This window comes from Chelonoidis abingdonii, chromosome 1, assembly GCF_003597395.2.
Source record: "Chelonoidis abingdonii isolate Lonesome George chromosome 1, CheloAbing_2.0, whole genome shotgun sequence".
Classification (NCBI taxonomy): Eukaryota; Metazoa; Chordata; order Testudines; family Testudinidae; genus Chelonoidis; species Chelonoidis abingdonii.
This window is the reverse complement of record NC_133769.1, coordinates 275,388,987-275,409,699: the sequence shown is the minus strand read 5'-3', so window position 1 is coordinate 275,409,699 and position 20,713 is coordinate 275,388,987.

Sequence of the window (20,713 nt, the reverse complement as noted above, 5' to 3'; positions counted from 1 at the left end):
TTCACCCACGAAAGCTTATGCTCCAATATTTCTGTTAGTGGCACCTTATAGACTAACAGAAATATTGGAGCATAAGCATACATCTGACGAAGTGGGTATTCACTCACAAAAGCTCATGCTCCAATAAATCTGTAGTCTATAAGGTGCCACAGGACTCTTTGTCCCTACGCCTACCATTCCTCAGTTACATACAGTAGCAGGGAGAGGTCTCTACTGTGCTAAATTCTGTACAAATGCTTATTCTGCCCCAAGGAATTTACAGTCTTAAGTGGGAGATTTTTAGATGCACTTACTTAACTCTCACTGAAAGTCAAAGCCCTACCTGCCCTTTGTAACTCCCCCTCCTCCATCATAGGTGAGACACAAATTTTATTCAGATTCTTATACCATTTTCAACCCTGTGGTATCTGAACAACAAATGATGGGAGAAAGGAAGATGCTTAGGATAGTTTGATAGGTTGGGATCTGAGGCACAGTGAGATAAAGTGACTTGTCAAAAGTCACACAGGTAGTCTATGGCGGAGCCAGCAATTTCAACAGCTCTCCTGAGTTCCAGCTCCGTGCCGTAGCCACAAGACCACCTCTTTCCTTGCAAAGCTGTAAATGCATGGTTGAAAAGATTACATTCTTCTTTGCTAATACTTGTCAGCATAATTTATAATGACTGATGTCCTGTATAAGTTCGTCTGAGTGCATAGGAGGCAGTAGTGCTTCATTGCTAATTCAGGAGTCAGCAGTGAAAGGCAAGCTGAAAGAAGCAATGGGATCCTGATAGCGTGGGGGCCACGTATAGCTTCCTAATTGTCTGCTGAATTAGTTAGTGTTTGTAAAGTGCTTTGGAGACTAAATGTTTCAAGCATTATTATTACTACTGTTGTAGGGAGACAGGTCAGAGCTGCCTGCTCACCCTGTTACTCATAGAGGGCATTCTGTGGGGGGGAACATGTTTGCACCCCCCCCCCCCATAGCTGCTCTCTGTTGAACTGTTTTTGTTGCTTTACCTGAGAAAGAGGCATGGATTAGGGGAGAAGCCAGGCAGGCCTTGCATTTAAAACTGTTCCAGTAAAGGTGCTATCATTTTTTAAAATCTTTAATATATTCTCCCCTGGGCTCTCCATATTCATTTCCTGGGCTCTGAGTCAGAACACGTGGCCTCTCTTCTCAGCTATGCCAGAGATTTGCCGTGCAACCTTGGGTGAGTCACTTAGGGTAATATTTATAAGTGTTGCTGCCTAAATTAGTCATCTAAATCTATACTTAAGCACCAGAATAAAAGTATCCTGGTTTTCAGAATTACCCACAATCACTGGCAGAAGCCAATGGAAGCTGCAGGTACTCAGCATGTCTGATAATTAGCCCACTTATTTGGGGGCCTGAATAAACATTTGGTACCTAACTTTAAGAACCCATGTTTGAAATGTTTAGGTTTGATTTTATGCGACTTAGTTTCCCCATTTGCAAACTGCAAGATTGTAACCCTTTCTCGCTTTTGTAAAGTGCTGAAAGATCTATGGAAACAAAGAGCTACCTGGTAGAAGTGTTAATTGCTTGTTATTATTGTGAACATTTATGTTAGCTTTGGCAACAAATGAGGTTTGAGAAGATTGTCTTGAGGTGATTGCCTGAGATCTCCTTTGTGAGACAAATGTGAGAATCCCACTGGGCCTGTTATTCGGTTTCCAAACATTTCATGTTTACCACACCCTTAGGAGAAATTCAGATAGTTTGAATGGTAGAGTGTTCACCAGTTCAGGAGCAGCACAGACCTCCCACTCACTTGGAAAAAAAAAAAAAAAAAAAAAAGAGTACCAGATAATTAGTTTGAATTGGCATGGAATATTGGCTCAAAAAGTGCTGTGGCTTTTTTTTCCCCCAAAAAAAGCTCTGAATGGTATTACTTGCATCCTGCCACAAAATGACATGCTGTGTCATGCATTTTTAACTAATATTTTACTGAGTCTGAATGGGTGTCATAAATTTTTACTACCTCTTAGCACTTCATATTGAAGTGTAGAGATTATTATGGCAGTTACTAAAACTGAACCTACTGCTCTTTTAAAAGAAGTGCTTTTAATTAAGAAGTCAAAGCATGGGTGAAATAGTATGCCATGCAGTAAATGGCTGGGTGCAACGTAGGGCAAATGCCGATGGCAAAGCTGAGCGGTTTAACAGCACTGAACAGTCATTTACGGTAGGTATAACACTCTCCTCACCACGTTATTGCTAATATGCTGGATATAAATTATGTATTATATTAGAGCAAAGTCCACTTCGAAGAACAACTGATCCAGTTACTGGTTTTCTGAAATGAGCCAAAACCAGCCCCAGAACTTTCCAATCTGGTTAACCATCCCATATTCCCCTCCTCCTCCCCCCGAGGAAGAAGAGGCCAGGTGATAGCACTTTCTTCTTCCTTCTCCTATGAGGCAGAACTTTTAGGGGTTTCAGCAGCTGCACATTCTTTTTTTTCTGCTGGTGAGTACAGGCAAGTCGCATCTTAGGCGCATTTAACATGCATGAATTCAGCTTTGCGCAGTCGGCAAAAACGGGAAAAAAAAGAAAAATAACAATATAAAAACTGCATCTGTAGTGCGGGTGGTTCTGCCTGCCGTTCAACTCAATGAGTGTTTCACTATACGCAGTTTTCGCTTTATGCGTGAACCGTGGAACAGAGCCCCTGCGTAAGATGAGACTTGCCTGTACTGCAAAGGAAAAATTGGGATGTTGTTAAGGGTGACCCTGCTGCTACTGCACATTTATTGGTGTAAAGAAATCACAGGAGATAAACTGTCTTTGCCCCTGTTCTCCTTTCAGTGAGTCAGGGCTGTTTCTCCAATGGAAGGAGGTGCATACCCAATAGTCCCCCTTGCATGCAAGGCAGGGACGGGGGGAGGGTAGAGAGATATGGGAGAGTGGAAGGAGCTGTGGCTCCATCCTTTACACGCCAATCACATGTCTCGGTGCATGAGGAAGAGCAAACTGGTGCATGAAAAGAGATGAAGTAGTTTACTGCCCTGCCCCATTCAGAGCAGGGGAGGAATTATCACTCTCTGAGCCACAATTTGTTATCTGCTCCTGGGATGGTGCAGCTATGCCCAATCTTTACTCACAGTGCATTGTGAAGTTACAAACCAATCCAAAACATACATCATTTTCAATTGTAGAACTGCATGGCAAAAATATGACTGTTGTGAATTCTGGCCCTTTGCCACTCATTACAGAGGTCTCCATGTAGAGGAGATTAATACGCTGTGAGCTTTTGAACAGCTGCCCATTTCTATCCCAGCGGTGGTAACACCTCTGAGGAGTGAGTCCTGTTTGTATAGAGCTCTGTGCTCCCTTCCATTTATGCAATCAGAGTGCAGCATGAAACTGCAGATCCCACCTGCCGGGTGTTGAAGTTGGGATGCCAGCTCCCCAGCACACTGGTCTCCCTGCTGTGGATGCCCCACAGGGAGGAGCACTTAGGGCCTGCTGGGAGTTAGCTATAATTCATCCTATGCTGTGTTTGAAACCCATGGGGCAAACCTGCACAGCTAATGTTGACTGAGCCATCATTAATATGCATGGTGGTTCCCAATATGCAGTGTAAATTTCCATCATACTTCAAGGGTAGTTGAACCATAGGAGCTGGGGGAGCCAGCTATGCTGCCAAGGAGCTAATGGGGGCGTAAGGGCAGGGTCTCAGCCCAGATGATACAAGTCTTCAGTGGTTCCCCAAAAATCTACACAGATCTCATAGGAAGAGCCAGTTTTTGAGGTTCAACCTCCTGTTATTTCTTATCAGGAGAATAATTAAAAGCAAATAATAGCAAGTATTATTTATTATTTTTATGTCAGTAAACTCCAGGGCCCCAATCAGGGAACATGGCCTCATTAGTCTAGGCACCATAAACATAAATAGTAATTAAAAGAGAGTGCCTGCCCTGAAGACTTTACAATCTAAACATTCAGCAAATAACCTAAAACCTGGTCTACACTAGGGGGTTAGGTTGAATTTAGCCACATTAGGTCAATTTAAAAATGACTGCATCCACACAACCAACCTCATTACATCAACCTAAAGGGCTTTTAAAATCGATTTCTGTACTCCTCCCTGACGAGGGGAATAGCGCTAAAATTGACATTGCTGGGTCAAATTTGGGGTAGTGCGGATGCAAATTGATGGTATTGGCCTCTGGGAGCTATCTGAGAGTATCTTCATTGTGACCACTCTGGACAGCACTTTGAACTCTGAAGCACTAGCCAGGTACACAGGAAAAGCCCCACGAACTTTTGAATTTCATTTCCTGTTTGGTCAGCCTGGCGAACTCAGCAGCACAGATGACCATGCAGTCCCCCCTAGAATCGTAGAGCATAAACTGTTTCTATGCTCCCCCTATCATCTCCATCCCTGAGGTTATTGCGATTAGAAGGTGAAAAAAACACTCTCGCGATGACATGTTTTCCGAGCTCATGCAGTCCTCCCGCACTGTTAGGGCACAGCTTAATGCATGGAGGCATTCAGTGGCAGCGGTCAGTAAAGAATTAAGTGACGTGAAGAGCAGAGGCAGGACGCAATGCTGAGGCTAATGGGGGAGCAAACGGATATGATGAAGCATCTATTGGGGAAGCAAACGGACATGATGAAGCATCTGTTGGAGCTGCAGGAAAGCCAACAAGAGCACAGACCCCTGCTGCATCCATTGTATAACCACCTACCTCCTTCCCATGTTCCATAGCCTCTTCACCCAGATGCGCAAGAATGTGGTGAGGAGGCTCCGGGCACCACTCCACTCCAGAGGATGGCCCAAGAAGCAGAAGGTTGTCATTCAAATGGTTTGATTTTTAGAGTGGCTACAATAAGCTGTGTGGCCTTGTTCTTCCCTCCTCCCCCACCCCACCCAGGCTACCTTGTCCGTTATCTCATTTTTTTAAAATTAATAAAGAAAGAATGCATGGTTTCAAAACAATAGTTACTTTATTTCAAAGGGGGGAGGGTGGCTGGCTTACAGGGAATTAAAATCAACAAAGGGGGCGGGTTGGCATCAAGGAGAAACACACACAACTGTCACACTGATGTCTGGCCAGTCATGAAACTGGTTTTCAAAGCCTCTCTGATGTGCAGTGTGCCTTGCTGTGCTCTCCTAATCGCCCTGGTGTCTGGCTGCTCGAAATCGGATGCCAGGCAATTTTCCTCCACCTCCCATCGCACCATAAATGTCTCCCCCTTATGCTCACAGATATTATGGAGCACACAGCAAGCAGCAATAACAATGGGAATGTTGGTTGCACTGAAGTCTGACCAACAGCACCAGTGAGCTTTTAAACATCCAAAGGCACATTCTACCACCACTTGCTCAGCCTATAGGTGAACTGCTCCTTACTACTGTCCAGGCTTCATGAACAGGAGAGCAGAGTTGCAGCGGAAGCAGTGGATGAGGACAGTTAGCAGTCCTACTGTACTGTCTGCTGCCAAGAGCACCCAGGAGGACCAGAACAGATACCCCAAGCTCGTAGCTGGGAAGCAAGAGAGCAGGAGAGCAAGAAAGCAGGACAGCAGAGTTGTAGCGCAAGCAGTGGAGCCATACACCATGCCCTGGAGGTTGCTAGGAGCCGGGCAGGGAAGACATTCCCAGAACCCCTGACCAAGCTGCACCATCTGCTGTGAAGGCAAGGAACCGCTGCTTTGTAGCAATGCCAGCTACTGCAGGTGCTTCTGTGTCAAATGCTTGGAGGTCCAAGTGAGGCAAGGTACCTCGGCCAAGGCAAAAGAGAAAGAGCCCTGGAGCTGTTACCTGTGTCAACCACAGAAGTGCTATGGGGTGTTACAGTACCGACCAGACTGGAAGGTACAGTTGCAAGACTTCTTCACCAGTGACAAAGGACAGGAATATGATGCACCTAAAATCTAAAAAGGCCCGCACATTTCCTAGAGTCACTATCCTTGATAACAGAATGTCAATGATTGTATTGGCTACTTGGATCACAGCAGCCCCCACAGTAGATTTACTCACAACTGCAGCAGTGACAGTGGGCTCCACACTTGCAGTGGTATGGCGTCTGCACTGGTAACCCAGGAAAAAAGGCATGAAATGACATGTACCCCAAACCACCTGCGACAATGTTTTTGCCCCATCAGGCATTGGGAGCTTAACACAGAATTCCAATGGGCAGTGGAGACTGCGGGAACTGTTGGATAGCTACCCACAGTGCACCGCTCTGTAAGTCGATGCTGCCACGGTAGTGAGGACGCACTCCGCCAACTTAATGCGCTTAGTGTAGACACACACAATCGACTGTATAAAATCGATTTCTAAAAATCGACTTCTATAAAATTGACCTAATTTTGTAGGGTAGACATACCCTAAGAAAAAAATAAAACATTTATGATGAAGATTTTTGAAACTCTTGGGACTTGCAAGTGTTTCCATGAACATTACCCCATAAATAACAGCAAATTGAGTATGAATTATTTAGTTCTAAATATATTGGTTCATTCTTGTTCCTTATTTGACCAACTTTGCATATTAGAGTTTAATCCTGCAAGGTACTGAGCACTCACACCCCATTCCACAGAACACTTAAGCATCCACAGCAGAACCTGCAGGACTGAGCCCTAGCTCACTATTCGCAACACTGAAATAAATGTAGATTTTGTGTTTGGTGGAGAAACCCTCATTCATAACCATGTATTTATAAGTTTTTAACTGAGAATGGAATTTATAGGTCCATTAAACTATTATATATGGAATATTAAGGTCTTTTTTCAGAAAAACACTTAAACACATACTTAAGTCCATGCCTATTCAATAAAGCACTTAAGCTCATGCTTAAATTTAAGCACTGCTACTAATTGTATTTACAGACCTACCTTTTCATGTGACACTGGGACAACATATATCTGCATCTATATCCATGTGCATATATTCACAAACAAGGTACATATTGATACATGAGAGAGTCAGTGGCCTAATTTTAAGTAAGATTATAGGCACACAAAGCAACTGACAACAAATGAAGAAAATCCTATGAGAACAGCAGACATAACCAAAGTATAATTCAGTGAGTGCAAGGTCTCAGAAGAAATGGATTAGCATTAGTATGTTCAGGCTGGATCAGGTATAGGTATGAGATGGAACAATAACTTAAGTTATTAGGGATCGTCATGATTGTTCTTTTGTTTGGCAGGCTTCAGCTACTGCTCCTAAATATGGTAAGGAGAGGAATCCAGATTGCCTTGAAGTTGCTTCAGAAAGAATAAATCAATCTTCCCATTTCCATTCTGTTCCTTGCATTTTTTAACTTAATCACAGAAAGGTTTCTGTACACGTTTCCTGAAATACCTTTCCCAGCCAAAATAAAGACGTTCCTAATCCAGTTACTTATCTTGCATTACTCTAATTTATTTATTTTTGTTATGACGTTTTGGAACTGGACGTACAGGTTTATCATTAATATGTAGAGATCTGCCTTGCTGGAAAGTTGTCTAATATTATGATATCCTCTTTGTAGGAAAAAAATGCTTATAATACACTAAAATATGTATACTCAATTTACTTTCTCAAAGCATCATATTTTCGAGGCAAAATTTTTTGGGACTTACCATTGACGATATGAGAATTAAACAACATTTTTATGCCTAATTATATTGTATCATAGACGCAGTTCAGCCATTCAAGATAGGTAGTTAAAAGATTAGTACTAAATAGAGAGGAGTGAGCCACTGGTTACATCTTCTTTCATACTTGTGAAGCATAGTTATTATTGTTACTATAATGTGTCGAAGGTGCAGTGTTTGGGAACTATACAGGAGTCCAAGAGCTTGTTATCTCTGATACTTTAAGGTTTTATAAAGAGTGTGACTGGGTTATTTTCAGAATATGTGTTTTCCCCCTGAAAAATCTCATGACAAGTGAGTTGTTATAGTTGTTGTGACTGATTATTATTATTACTAGTATTACATAAGCTACTAGAGAAACCCACATCAATGCCCCATCGTGTCAGGCACTGTTCGAACACATAGCAAGAGACAGTTTCTGCCCTGAAAAGCTTACATTCCAAATAGATAAGAAGAAAGCCTAAAGGGGGGGAGAAAAGGATAGACCATACAAGTAGAATATTGGGAAGGAGACACAGAGAGACGAAGGGCAAGATTTTTAGTTACTTAGATGCATAACTCCCATTGAAATCAATGGGAGTCATGCATGTAAATATCTTTTAAAATCTTCCCCAAAGTGACACAGGACATCTATCAGAGACTCAAAGATTGATCTCAGATCATCTGAGGTCCAGTCCAGTCCTTTGTACATAAGACCTTCCTTTCTTTGTCCCTCCCAACCCCCCCCTCCACTTTTTTCTTATGAAGCTCCTGCCCATAGTGTTACACTTGGTGTAACAGTTGCAGTGATTGTTGTACTGATCCAGGCAGAAGTACTATAGCTGCTGTGACAGAATGATCAGGTGGGAGCATCCCTGGTGATGAAAAACCTTTCTTCCACGGGAAAAGGGTCGATAAGAAGACAGGACGGCCGTAAAGTAGGCAGTGCCAACCAGGGAGTGAGTGCCTATAGGGAATGGAGGACCATGTACTTCAATATATTATCATTGTAACTTCTGCAGGGATGACTCACATGGACACCATCAGTGGATTTTAAAGCTGGCCTCCCCTGATGCAACTTCCAAAAGAGGACAGCTGCAGAAGCATTGGCTGCCCTCCTCCAGGGTGAATTTCTTAGAGAGGGCACCTCAGGCCCTGCTGGTACAGGAAGGTACAATATGCACTCCCTGCACAAAGGGAAGGCGAATTTGGCCCATGAGAAACTGTTTCAAATTGTATTTAGAACTGATTCAGGTATCATGGTTTAATATACAACGAAATGGGGCCTTAGGCTACCCAAGCAGTTCAGGAAGACACTAACTTGGCAGCGTAAATACCACCTACCACTATCCAGAAAATAAACCCTTCAGCCTTTCCCCAAAATGAAAGGCTGAAAATACAACAGAAAATTAGGCTCAGAATTCCATGAGAAATAAGATTTCTTGGGAGATATCCAGCAACCCATGATTTTGGCAGAGTTGGAAATACTGTAGGAATGGCCATGCTCAGAGTTAGGGGGACCAGATGTCCAGATTTTTATAGGGACAGTCCCAATATTTGGGGCTTTTTATTATATAGATGCCTATTACTCCCCACCCGGTCCCAATTTTTTACACTTGCTACCTGGTCACCCTACTCAGAGCCTGAAATCAACGAGGAGTCCTTACAAGTGGAGAACCAGTGTTGACAAGAGTAAGGTAACTCTCTTCTCTTCATGTGCCAGTATATCTATGCCTGTATTGGTAATTTGCACTCCATGCATCTGAGGAAGTGGGTTTTTTACCTATGAAAGCTTATGCCCAAATAAATCTGTTAGTCTTTAAGGTGCCACTGGACTCGTTGTTTTTGTGAATAGGGACTAACATGACTACCCCGCAGATATTTGGCTGAAATCAGAATGTACACGAGCATAAGAGAGGTGGAAGAGAAAAAAAAAAGCTAGCCAAACTTTTTGGAACTTCATAAAAGAATCATTACAGGAACTGGCAAGGTTTCTGGACAGTTAATAATCTGACATGTTTGCAAGTCTCTTTTGATAAGCCTCTCACTTGATTCAGTAGAAAAAATACAGGGCTAGAACCTCAGTTTATGTAAATCTGAATAACTAAATTGGTTCAAACAACACTGCACCTAGTTTGCATCCTTGGTGTTCTCCACAACTAATCTTCTTCCCTGCTGAAAATTGGCCATTAAGGCCTATTCTTTGTTTTCTACCTTGAATTCAAAACACACCTTTAGTTCTTACACCATGAATATTTATTTCCTTAATTCCCTCTTGGGAGGGATTCTTTCAAAGACTTTTAGAACTCGCAAAGAATTTATATCAACCAGTTGTCTTTGTCCCCTCTTGTTTGACTGCCTTCAAGAGTCCTATTAGATTGGGAAGGCACAATTTTCCTTTACCGATTCAGTGCTGATTTATCCCTGCCATAGCATGCTAAGCAATGTGTTTCTTAATTCTGTCATTTCAACTAATTTACTTGGTAGTAATGCTCTCTGCTCTGTAAATCCCAGGATCATCCACAGAACCTTTATTAAAGATACTTATAACATTAGATACCTTCCAGCCCTCTGGTATGGTAGCTGATTTTAATGCTAAATTACATATTTTAGTAAGCAGCTCAGTCACTCCATTCTTATGCTTCTTCAGAAACATTGGATGAACACCATTTAGTCCTGCTTTTAGACAGTAAAAACCATTCTGTCAGGCTATGGCTTCACTAGAGTTTTAGCTGGGTTAGCCAGAATCATATATTGAGGTAAGGAAAGAATGCTAGACAGAACCAACTGTATTATACAAACTATTTTTTGCTAGTTGAGTTTACCAGAACTATGAATGGGTCTAGCATGGGCCTATTTTATTTATTTGCCCAATTCACGCCTATATATTTTAGCCAGGGACTATCACTTTTCAGCACAAACTGTTCCAGCTAGCATGGTTGAACCTGTAACATAGATAGCTGTAGTGACCTTATTCCTTCTCCTCTTTACAAGTCAAACTCTTATGATGGACATAAGGCTAAGCTTATGAAATCCTAGTCTCAAGTCCTCCTCCTCATCTGCACATCCCTTTAGCTGTTCCAGATGCAACATTTTAAGGATTTTGTCCCCAAAGCAGAACTTTCAGAATTATTTCTGAAAACATTTTTGTTTGCCACAAGCCTAAAGATGCCTTCAGTAATCTGGCAAATGGCAAACAGAACACTTGGGCATACTCCCTTGATATTTCCACTGCTTTGAAAGACAAAGGCAAATTGACTGCCAGATGAGAGTTCTCCAGTACATAAAACCTTGTCCACAAAGCCACAGAAACTTTACATAATGCCTTTATCTTTCCTCTCTTTGACAGTGGTGATATAATAGGGACACTGGGTTCAAACAGTATTTTGCTGGAAAAACTACAAACACTCCAAAAAATTAAACCTAGAACAATTGCATTCAAGCTAATGAAAGCTGGGAATGTTAGAGGTGATGCTCTCCATCTTCGAGATGAGGGTGTATTATAGAACCTGTCATTCTTCAGTACTCCTTGCTGCCAATCTACTGTATGGAGTAGCACTAACAATACCCACTGCTTTGCAAACCGCAGGGTTTGTGTCACAAAAGGGCAGCAGGCTGACAAATAGGGTGGAGGTGTGTGTGGAGAGAGTGAAAGCACATGATGCCACTTGAACAGGGTCTCTCTGTCTTGGGGAGTTGATAACCACTTTAACAGCATCAGAGGGGTTGCCGTGTTAGTCTGTATCCACAAAAACAACGAGGAGTCCGGTGGCACCTTAAAGACTAACAGATTTATTTGGGCATAAACTTTCGTGGGTAAAAACACCCAGCTGAAGAAGTGGGTTTTTTGGGTTAAAAACCCATCTGACCAAGTGGTTTTTTTACCCATGAAAGCTTATGCCCAAATAAATCTGTTAGTTTAAGGTGCCACCAGACTCCTCATCACTTTAACAGCACATCCTTAGACAGGACAGTTGACACTTTGATGACTGTAACCCTGGCTAAAAGATAAACTGGCACTGCTGCCTTTGTCTATATATTGTCAAACTATTTTGCAACACTTATACAAACCATTTAACCACTGGCTCTCTTCATATCACTAACAAAGATTATCCAGACACATAGATTGTCTCTTTCCAAAATTCCTTCTGTAAGAACTGCATAATTGTATAAGTTGTTGTTTCGCTTGTATTTATGCGGAAAAGTGGAGAAAACAAATCCACTTATAAAAGGAACTGTTATGTATAACAGAACTGTAATATTTGCAGACATTCTGGGAGCTTCAGCATCTATAAAAAATTCACTTACTTGCTTAATGCTTGATTTTAAAGTGTAAAGATGTCCAGAGTTGGGTGTCAGAGTTCAGGAAGGTATCAACTACAGCATGCTGTTCAACACATCATTAATCTGCCAGAGAAACTCCATCTGCAAAGCACACCCCACACAGAGCACACTCACAGAACAAACAATGGCAGAGCTGTGCTGATATCTGGTGATGTTATATTAGAAAACTCTAGGACTACATCATGTAAAATTGAGCAGTCTCACGTTTGTTTAGATAATGATGGTTTAAACAATGCTATGTGGTAAGATGCAGCATAATTCAGTTCATATTCAGAAGTATGCTGAATTTAGGGAGATACATTTATTTTTGTTTCATGTATCAGTGTGGCTATTAAGACTTTCACTGATTTCAAGGGGCATTGGATTTGGGACAACATTTTCAAAAGTGCTAAAGTGACTTAGGATCCAAAGTTCCATTTTCAAAAGTGATTCAAGCACTCTACTCCAGATTTTTAAAGGTATTTAAGCATTGCTGTGTTTAGTGTTGCAACACCCAACTGATTTAGGAGCTGACATCTCATTTCCAAAGGGATTTAGACACTTGAGTCTAACTCTAAATGCCATTAGCAGTCAATGGGCTCTAGACTGCTGCGTGCCTAAATCCCATTTGAAAAGGATATTTAGACTCCTAAATCAGTTAGGTGTTGCAACACTGAGCTCAGCGATATCCAGATATCTTGAAAAATCTGGACCTTTGGCCCAAAAACTTTCAATGGAAGTTAGGAGCCTAAATACCTTCAAGGGTCTGGGCATAAGTGCCAGGTAACTTTTGGAAATAGGACTTGGGTGCTTTTGAAAATTTTACTATTAATCTAATATTAAGACAGATTTAGAAATTATATGGCTGGTAATGCTTGTATGGTGTCTGGCAGGCAGCAACAGTTAGCACCATGTTAGCTTCCCAGAATGATAGTTTCTAAAGATATACTGAAGTATGCTATAGCAGAATTCCCATTTGCTGGGCACCCACAGAAGCAAGAGGCCTTTTTGCAGAGCCCTCCATCTGCTTTCTCTCCTCAGGGACCCCGGGGAAGCCTTGCATAGTCTCTCTCGGGTCTGTCACCAGCCCAAAGTAATTCAAAATAGTCCTGTGTCACAAACACAAGGTCCACTACAGTAACCCCAAAGGTCAGAACATCTCCAAAGTTCTCGTCCTCCATGAAAACCTTATTCTAATCAGCAGAAACCTAGCCTTCTGGCTCAAGCTTCTGTCCTCAATCCACGTGCTCTCTGTTCTGAGAGGGAAGGTGACATATATACTACCTTACTTCTGAAAGCTTTCCCAGATTGACGGTGAGAGAGAGAAGCCCACCATACACTATAGGGCTCCTGATACAAGCATCCCCCGATCCCACTGCTAATTCCTGGGACTATCTCTTCGCTTCTGGCTTTGGCTGGTTTGTAAGCCTGTGCTCACATCAACATCCCTGGAAAGGGGTCTTCTGGCCCTTAGGCTTAAAGGGCCAGTACACTCCATTGCTTATACCAGTGATTTTAGAATGCCCTTCACAGAAACTCAACAGAAAATCTAGCCACTATTTGTGCAGATAAAGCACGATAGGTATTTTTTGTTTTTTAAGCTGAAAAAGCACTTTCAGGTCCAAGGGAAATACCATAGTGTACTGTTTTGTTTGCTCTTACCACAGACAATGAAAACAGTGGCACCCTGAATGCATAAGTTGGCTAAGCGTACATCTACACTGCAATAAAACACCTGTGGTTGGCCTGGGTTAGCTGACTTGGTCTCAGAGGGCTCAGGCTGTGGGGCTGTAACATTACAGTGGAGGTGTTCAGGCTCAGACTGGAGCCCAGTCTCTGGGATCCTGCAGGCAGGGAGGGTCCTAGAGCCCAGGCTCCAGCCTGTGCTCAGATGTTCACACAGCAGTTTTACAGTGCCTCAGTCCAAGCTCCACAAGCCCAAGTCAGCTGACCCGCTCCAGCCGCAGATGTTTTATTGCAGTGTAGACATACCCTAAGGGTCAGAGTTCCAGTTATACATGTGCAAATATTTTATTAAAGCAGAGAGCTTTTATTAAAGGCTCTCACATTAGAGCCAGCTAACTCAGCATCATGGTGGATTAATGATGTTGCAAGGAATACTTTTCATCTTGCTAGCCCAACAGCAGCCAACACTTGAGCTCCTGTATTTAAGAAAGAGGATTCTTGATATCTGAATCAGTTTGCTGTACAAAAAGCCAAGGTCATCTGAAAGTGATGAATCTGCATGACAGTTCAAGCACATGCACTTAATAAAGGGTTTGAAGGAGTTAAGGTACAGACGGCCTGGTGTTCAGTAATGAGCCTGTGCACATCTGTGTATTCTGCATAAGCAAAAGATCACAGATTTGTATGTACACATGACTAGACAGGCTTCCATTTAGCCACGTGCATGTGCAAAATAGAATTTTGTACATGTAAATGCAGTAGTGAGCACATAAAGTAGGTGCACAATTGTATGCCCACAGATGCATTTGCACCGTACCTACCAAAAATCAGTCACCTAGAGTAGCAGAGCAATTGGAATAGTCTCTCAGAGGAACCAGCATATACAAAGTGGGTTATTTCCTTGTTGGAAGAGAAGGAGTATGCACAGACTCAGGATTATTCTTTCCTAGCCTCTCTCATCAGCTCGTAAGATCATCAGAATGGCCAGACTGGGTGAGACCAAACGTCCATCTAGCTCAGTATCCTGTCTTCTGACAGTGGCCATTGCCAGGTGCCCCAGAGGGAATGAACAGAACAGGTAATCATCAAGTGATCCATCCCCTGTCACCCACTCCCAGTTTCTGGCAGAGGCTAGGGACACCATTCCTACCCATCCGGGCTAATAGCCATTGATGGACCTATCCTCCATGAATTTATCTAGTTCTTTTTTGAACCCTGTTATCGTCTTGGCTTTCACAACATCCTCTGGCAAGGAGTTCCACAGGTTGACTGCATTGTGTGAAAATACTTCCTTTTATTTGTTTTAAACCTGCTGCCTATTAATTTCATTTAGTGACCCCTAGTTCATATGTTATGAGGAATAAATAACACATCCTTATTTACTTTCTCCACACCAGTCATGATTTTATAGACCTCTATCATATCCCCCGACAGTCATCTCTTTTCCAAGCTGAAAAGTCCCAATCTTATTAATCTCTTCTCACATGTAAGCTGTTCCCCTAATCATTTTTGTTTCCCTTTTCTGAACCTTTTCCAATATATCTTTTTTGAGATGGGGCAACCACATCTGCACACAGTATTCAAGATGTGGGTGTACCATGGATTTATATAGAGGCAATATGATATATTTTATCTTATTATCTATCCCTTTCTTAATGATTTCCAACATTAGGTTCGCTTTTTTGACTGCCACTGCACATTGAGTGGATGTTTTCAGAGAACTATCCATAACGACTCCAAGATCTCTTTCTCGAGTGATAACAGCTAATGTAGATTCCATAATTTTATATGTATAGTTGGGATTATGTTTTCCAGTGGGCATTACCTTGCATTCATGCCTTCATCTGCCATTTTGTTGCCCAGTCACCCAGTTTTGTGAGATCCCTTTGTAGCTCTTCGCAGTCTGCTTGGGACTTAACTATCTTGAATAGTTTTGTATCATCTGCAAGTTTTCCCACCTCACCATTTACCCCTTTTCGAGATCATTTATGAATATGTTGAACAGGACTCGGCCCAGTACAGACCCCTGGGGGGACACCACTATTTACCGCTCTTCATTTTGAAAACTGACCATTTATTCCTCCCATTTGTTTCCTATCTTTAACTAGTTACCAATCCATGAGAGGACCTTCCCTCTTATCCCATGACAGCTCCTCAGATAGAAGAAGGAGTGGGTAGCCAGCTGCCTGGGAGAAGTCCCTGAAGACATCTGGAGAAGTCTGAGATGGAGGTCACTATGATAGGAAGTGAGATTGAGGGCTTTTGGGGAGTAGGGGAAAACTCATCAGTTTTACTGTAAAACAAGCATCGTTTTCAGAGTTTCACTGAATTGTTTGGAATTTCAGTTTTTGGAAGACCCTGAAAATCCAAGAGAAAATCTGATCAGAAAAGATAACCCCTGGTTTGGTTTGGTTGAAATCCAGAGCGCTGAAACTGAGGGAAAGGAGTAAAATGGGTTTCACACACAGCTGTAATTTGAATGATCCTTTCGAGGCCTCCAGCCTTTGCTAACAAACCCCCTTCCAAGCTTTCATCAGCTTAATTACATCAGCCTAATTCAGGAAAAAAAAAGAACAGCAAGAAGTCTGCCACCTAGCACAAATAAATAAATAACAAAACTTATATTCACCATTCATTTCCATAGATACCATAAATATGCCAACAATATCCTGAGATAGTGCTGATCCTTAGATAAAGAGAGTCACCAGGTACAGGTAATGGGCAAGAGTTTCTTCTGTGCCAGAACTCTGCTGGGGACAGGACAGAGGGGAGGGCAGCAGGGACCTGATTATGGTTCCTTGATTGTCAGGGCCAGCAGTGGCCCCAATGAAGTGTAAAGCTGCTGACAGTCAGTTCTAAGGTCTGCCAATGATACAGGGTCCTTAATGGACCCTATGCCAGCAAAGGATAGGTGTGGTGGAACGGCTTTGCTACATCCCCTTCCCACATTTGACATGTCCCCTCCCTACACCAGCACATCCCCTGCACTGGAGTTGGAGGCAAGCAGAAGTGAACTGGAGCTGGCACACTTGCACCTAGTAGTGAGTGCCCTTACTAGGCACATCTGCAGCTAGATTTATGCTGTCTCCCTTTCTTAAAGGGAAAGGATATGGGGCACTGCCATCTATCCACCTTTAAACACTTTCCTTTCCCAAAGCCAAATAAACAAAGCCTGCAACATCTAAAATACCATCATTTGCTCTGGACAGAGCCATAAATTGCTATAATCTCCCCAAATCTCCCCAAACTTCCCCCAGCCTCCATGACTACACAAGTAGCCAAGCTGAAAAGCAATGACTAGCCTCCTAAAGGCCTATAATGAATCGCTAAACATAACACGTAGGTAGAGGAAATCAGTGGAGTGCCAACACCTCATGCATATGGTAAACAGTTTGGACACTTTTGAATGCAAGATTATGAACTAATGCTAATCAGCAGGTGGAGTATGCCAATTACTGCCCATTCTACTTATCCTTATTAGGCTCAGGACAGTAAATTTTCTAGCTACACTCTGGCTACCAGTTCAGTTTCTATGCATTTATTTTGATAGGTGTTCAAAATATTCATAACAAAATGCAAAACCATTTGACTATTATTGGGTTTTGTGGTGTTGTGTCTGTTTTGGTTGGTTTGGGGTTTTCGTTTGTTTATTTGTGTTTTGGTTTTGTTACAAATGCAAATGTGAGCCCATTTTGGCAAATAAATTTGCTTTGACAAATGAATTTTTTAAGAAGTGCAGAGGTAGTTTTGCATTGAACACATGGACATTTGCATAGTTTTTCTCTTTTTTTAATGTGAAAATAGTCATTCCATTGAAATTTTACAGGAAGCAAAACTTGAAGTGAAATTGTGTGTAATGAAATGGTAATGTTTCCATGAAAAATTCTTCAGAACAGAAATACTGACTTTCTCACTGCTCTATTTTATGGATATACAGCTGTGCAATTTAAAGAAATAAATGAAAGAAAAGATGCAGTGTTCCTATCAGATAGTAACATCAAATATGGGGGTAATCGTTCCTTGGGATAGAGAACATACTGGAAAGGACCTGTGATCATCCTTTCCTTATTTCCTAAAACAAGAGGGTCTTATTAGGAGCTCCCTTCACCCGCAAGTGTTTTTTGAGCTTACTGGTGATCATCTCATAACGGAATATGTAGCACAGAATTTGGCTCAAAGACTGTTCAGTCCCTCATTTATTGCAGCAATGGTTGGCCTGTAACTAAAACAGTTATATGTTCCTCCACGTTCCTAAAACTTGTTTCACAAATATCGAATATGATGTTAGCCTATCTGAAGAGGTAAATGCCTTGCACATATTTCACAACTCCCTCTTCATTCTGAGACAAAGGCTTCAAATTTGCTTTTATTTGTCTGATAACCAAGAAGCTTTTCAGCTCTTGTACATCCAGCTAACTGGATAGAACTTTATGAACAAGAGTGGTTGTTTGCATACTCTTTTCACTATCCATGTGTAGTATTCTGAAATCTTATCACTCACGTTGCTGGTTCGAGCAAGTTATGACTCCGCTGCCAGAGCAAAAAGAAGAGTGACTAGAAGACAACCTTCATCTGAACGCAAAAGAAACTAGGGCCAGATTCTCAGATGGTGTAGATCAGCCTGGCTGCATTAATATGGTGCTACACCATTTATACCAGCTGAGGAGCCAGCCCACTGTATAATTTACTTTCCTTGTTATGTCTCAGAATGAAGTAAACGATCTATCTTTCTATCTACTGGGAGATTCCCCAGACTATTGAGTATCTATTTAGGTCACATTGACTCCCCGGTAGGAGAAAAATATTATAAACACAAATGTGTTACTTAAAGTAGCAAATGGTGCAGGATAGAAGCTATTCCAAAGGAACAATGATTGTCAGGTCCCCTATGGGGTAATGTCAGATCCATCTATGGAACAGTACATAAATCACTAAAAGAGCTTCAGCATTTCGCCTAAGTGTGCAGCTACCGCTTTGTCAGAATTATTTTCTACAGTTCTTTCCTGCATTCTTGAAACATAAGCTATTATCCAGAGAAGACGAAAGCTCCTGTGCAATTGCTTCTGTGATTTGTGAACAAAAGCAGCCATTAAGATAAGTGAAATTCCTGCTCTCTTTCTGCCAGCTGAGAAGCATCCTTATCCTCCTAGACCTCTTGGGTCTCCTGCCCCTCATCTAGATCTCTCCTACAGCAGACACACAGGCAAGGGTTGGAGTTCATCATTTCCACCTCTCCTGAGCTCATCAGCATGAGACACAGCGAGAGCTGCTCCACTCACTGTGTCTGGCCTCAGCTTAATTTGATGTCTCTAATTCCTGCTCCAGGATACTTTGCAACCAAACCAAAAGCAAGGAATGGTGTTGTGCAACATTGCTCTCTTCTGATGAGAAATTATGGCTATTAGTAGCCATATGAAAACCTCCAGCTGATGAAACTCACCCCAGTCTGGCTTTAGCTGGTGGGTAAAAGTGCACATATGTTTGGTGCTGCTGGTAAATCTGGACATTCATAGGTTATTAGCTCTCCTCCCCCATCAAATTAAACAGGGATTGGTAGAGCTATGATGTAAATTGCAAATCTCTCTGAGTTATTTCCTTATCTTCCAGACAAGTTCAGGATAAGTAAATGTGGAGTGAAGGTCACAAGAAAGTTAAAATTGGGGCTCTTTAAAAACCCTACTTTCTATAGTAGAGTGATTCTGGCTTTGCTTAAGCATAAAGTAAATTGGAAGCCAGCCCAGTAGATTTATTAGAAGATTAAATAATAATAAAGTTTAACAGTTACATACATTTAGTCTTCATAGAGATTTGCAAATATTGTCTAGTGATATCTGTTTAAGGTCAGTAAGTAGCCGTATACTCACTGAACAAATGGAGAAACAGCAGCATTACAGTGGGTTGACACTGGCTTTATCCCAGTGCAAATGAGATCAGAATCTGCCTAAATATACCTAAGTTCTTTCTATATTTTTAAGATAATAAAACTGATAATCAAATGGCATTTTCAGACTGGCTGTTAATGTTGTGAAAGATATGTCTAGTTAATGCAGTGTGGTCCAACAGACAGGGAGACCTGGGTTCTAAATGTGGCTCTGATGTTGGCTGTGATGTAGCTTTGGGAAAGTCACTATACTGCTTTTGTTTTCTTTCCCTTCCCTTTTATTGTCTATTTATATTATAAGTTCTTTGGGGCAGAAACCATCTCTTACTATGTGTACAGTGCCTAGCACAATGGGGCACTCATTCTGATTGGGACCATTAGATGTTACTGTAATACAAATAACTAATAAAGAATTCTTTATTGCATTACATTTTTCAAAAAGGAAATGTCATTTAATAAGAGCAAGGACACAGTGCATTTCACTACAACTATTGTACATCTCAGGTGGTTAAAACCGCTCAAGCATGTGGCCTCATTTCTTGCAATACTACATGAGATTAACCCAGAAACCCCCTGTCTGTCATGTTTTATTGCCTAATTATAATATGATGATGGACACCGATTGCCCAAAGTCACATTCAGACTCATCAGTTGGGCATTTTAAATGATGTCATAGGCATACATATGGAAATCAGCTGACTGGAAGATAGCTAATGTAACACCGATCTTTTAAAAATACTCCAGAGCTGATCCTGGCAATTACCGATAAGCCTAACTTCAGTACTGGGCAAACTAGTCGAAACTATAATAAAAAACAGAATTATCAGACACATAGATGAACATGATATGTGGGGGAAGAGTCAATACGGCTTTTGTAAAAGGAAAAAGAAATCATGCCCCACCAATCTTTTAGAATTCTTTGAAGATTTCAGCAAATGTGCACAAGGGTGATCTATAAAAAGCAACAAAGAGTCCTGTGGCATCTTATAGACTAACAGGTGTATTGGAGCATGAGTTTTCGTAGGTGAATATTCACTTCGTCAGACACACGTAATGGAAATTTCCAGAGGCAGGTATAAATATGCAGGCCAGAATCAGTCTGGAGATAACGAGGTTAGTTCAATCAGGGAGGATGAGGCCCTCTTCTAGCAGTTGAGGTGTGAACACCAAGGGAGGAGAAACTGCTTTTGTAGTTGGCTAGCCAGTCACAGTCTTTGTTTAATCCTGAGCTGATGGTGTCAAAT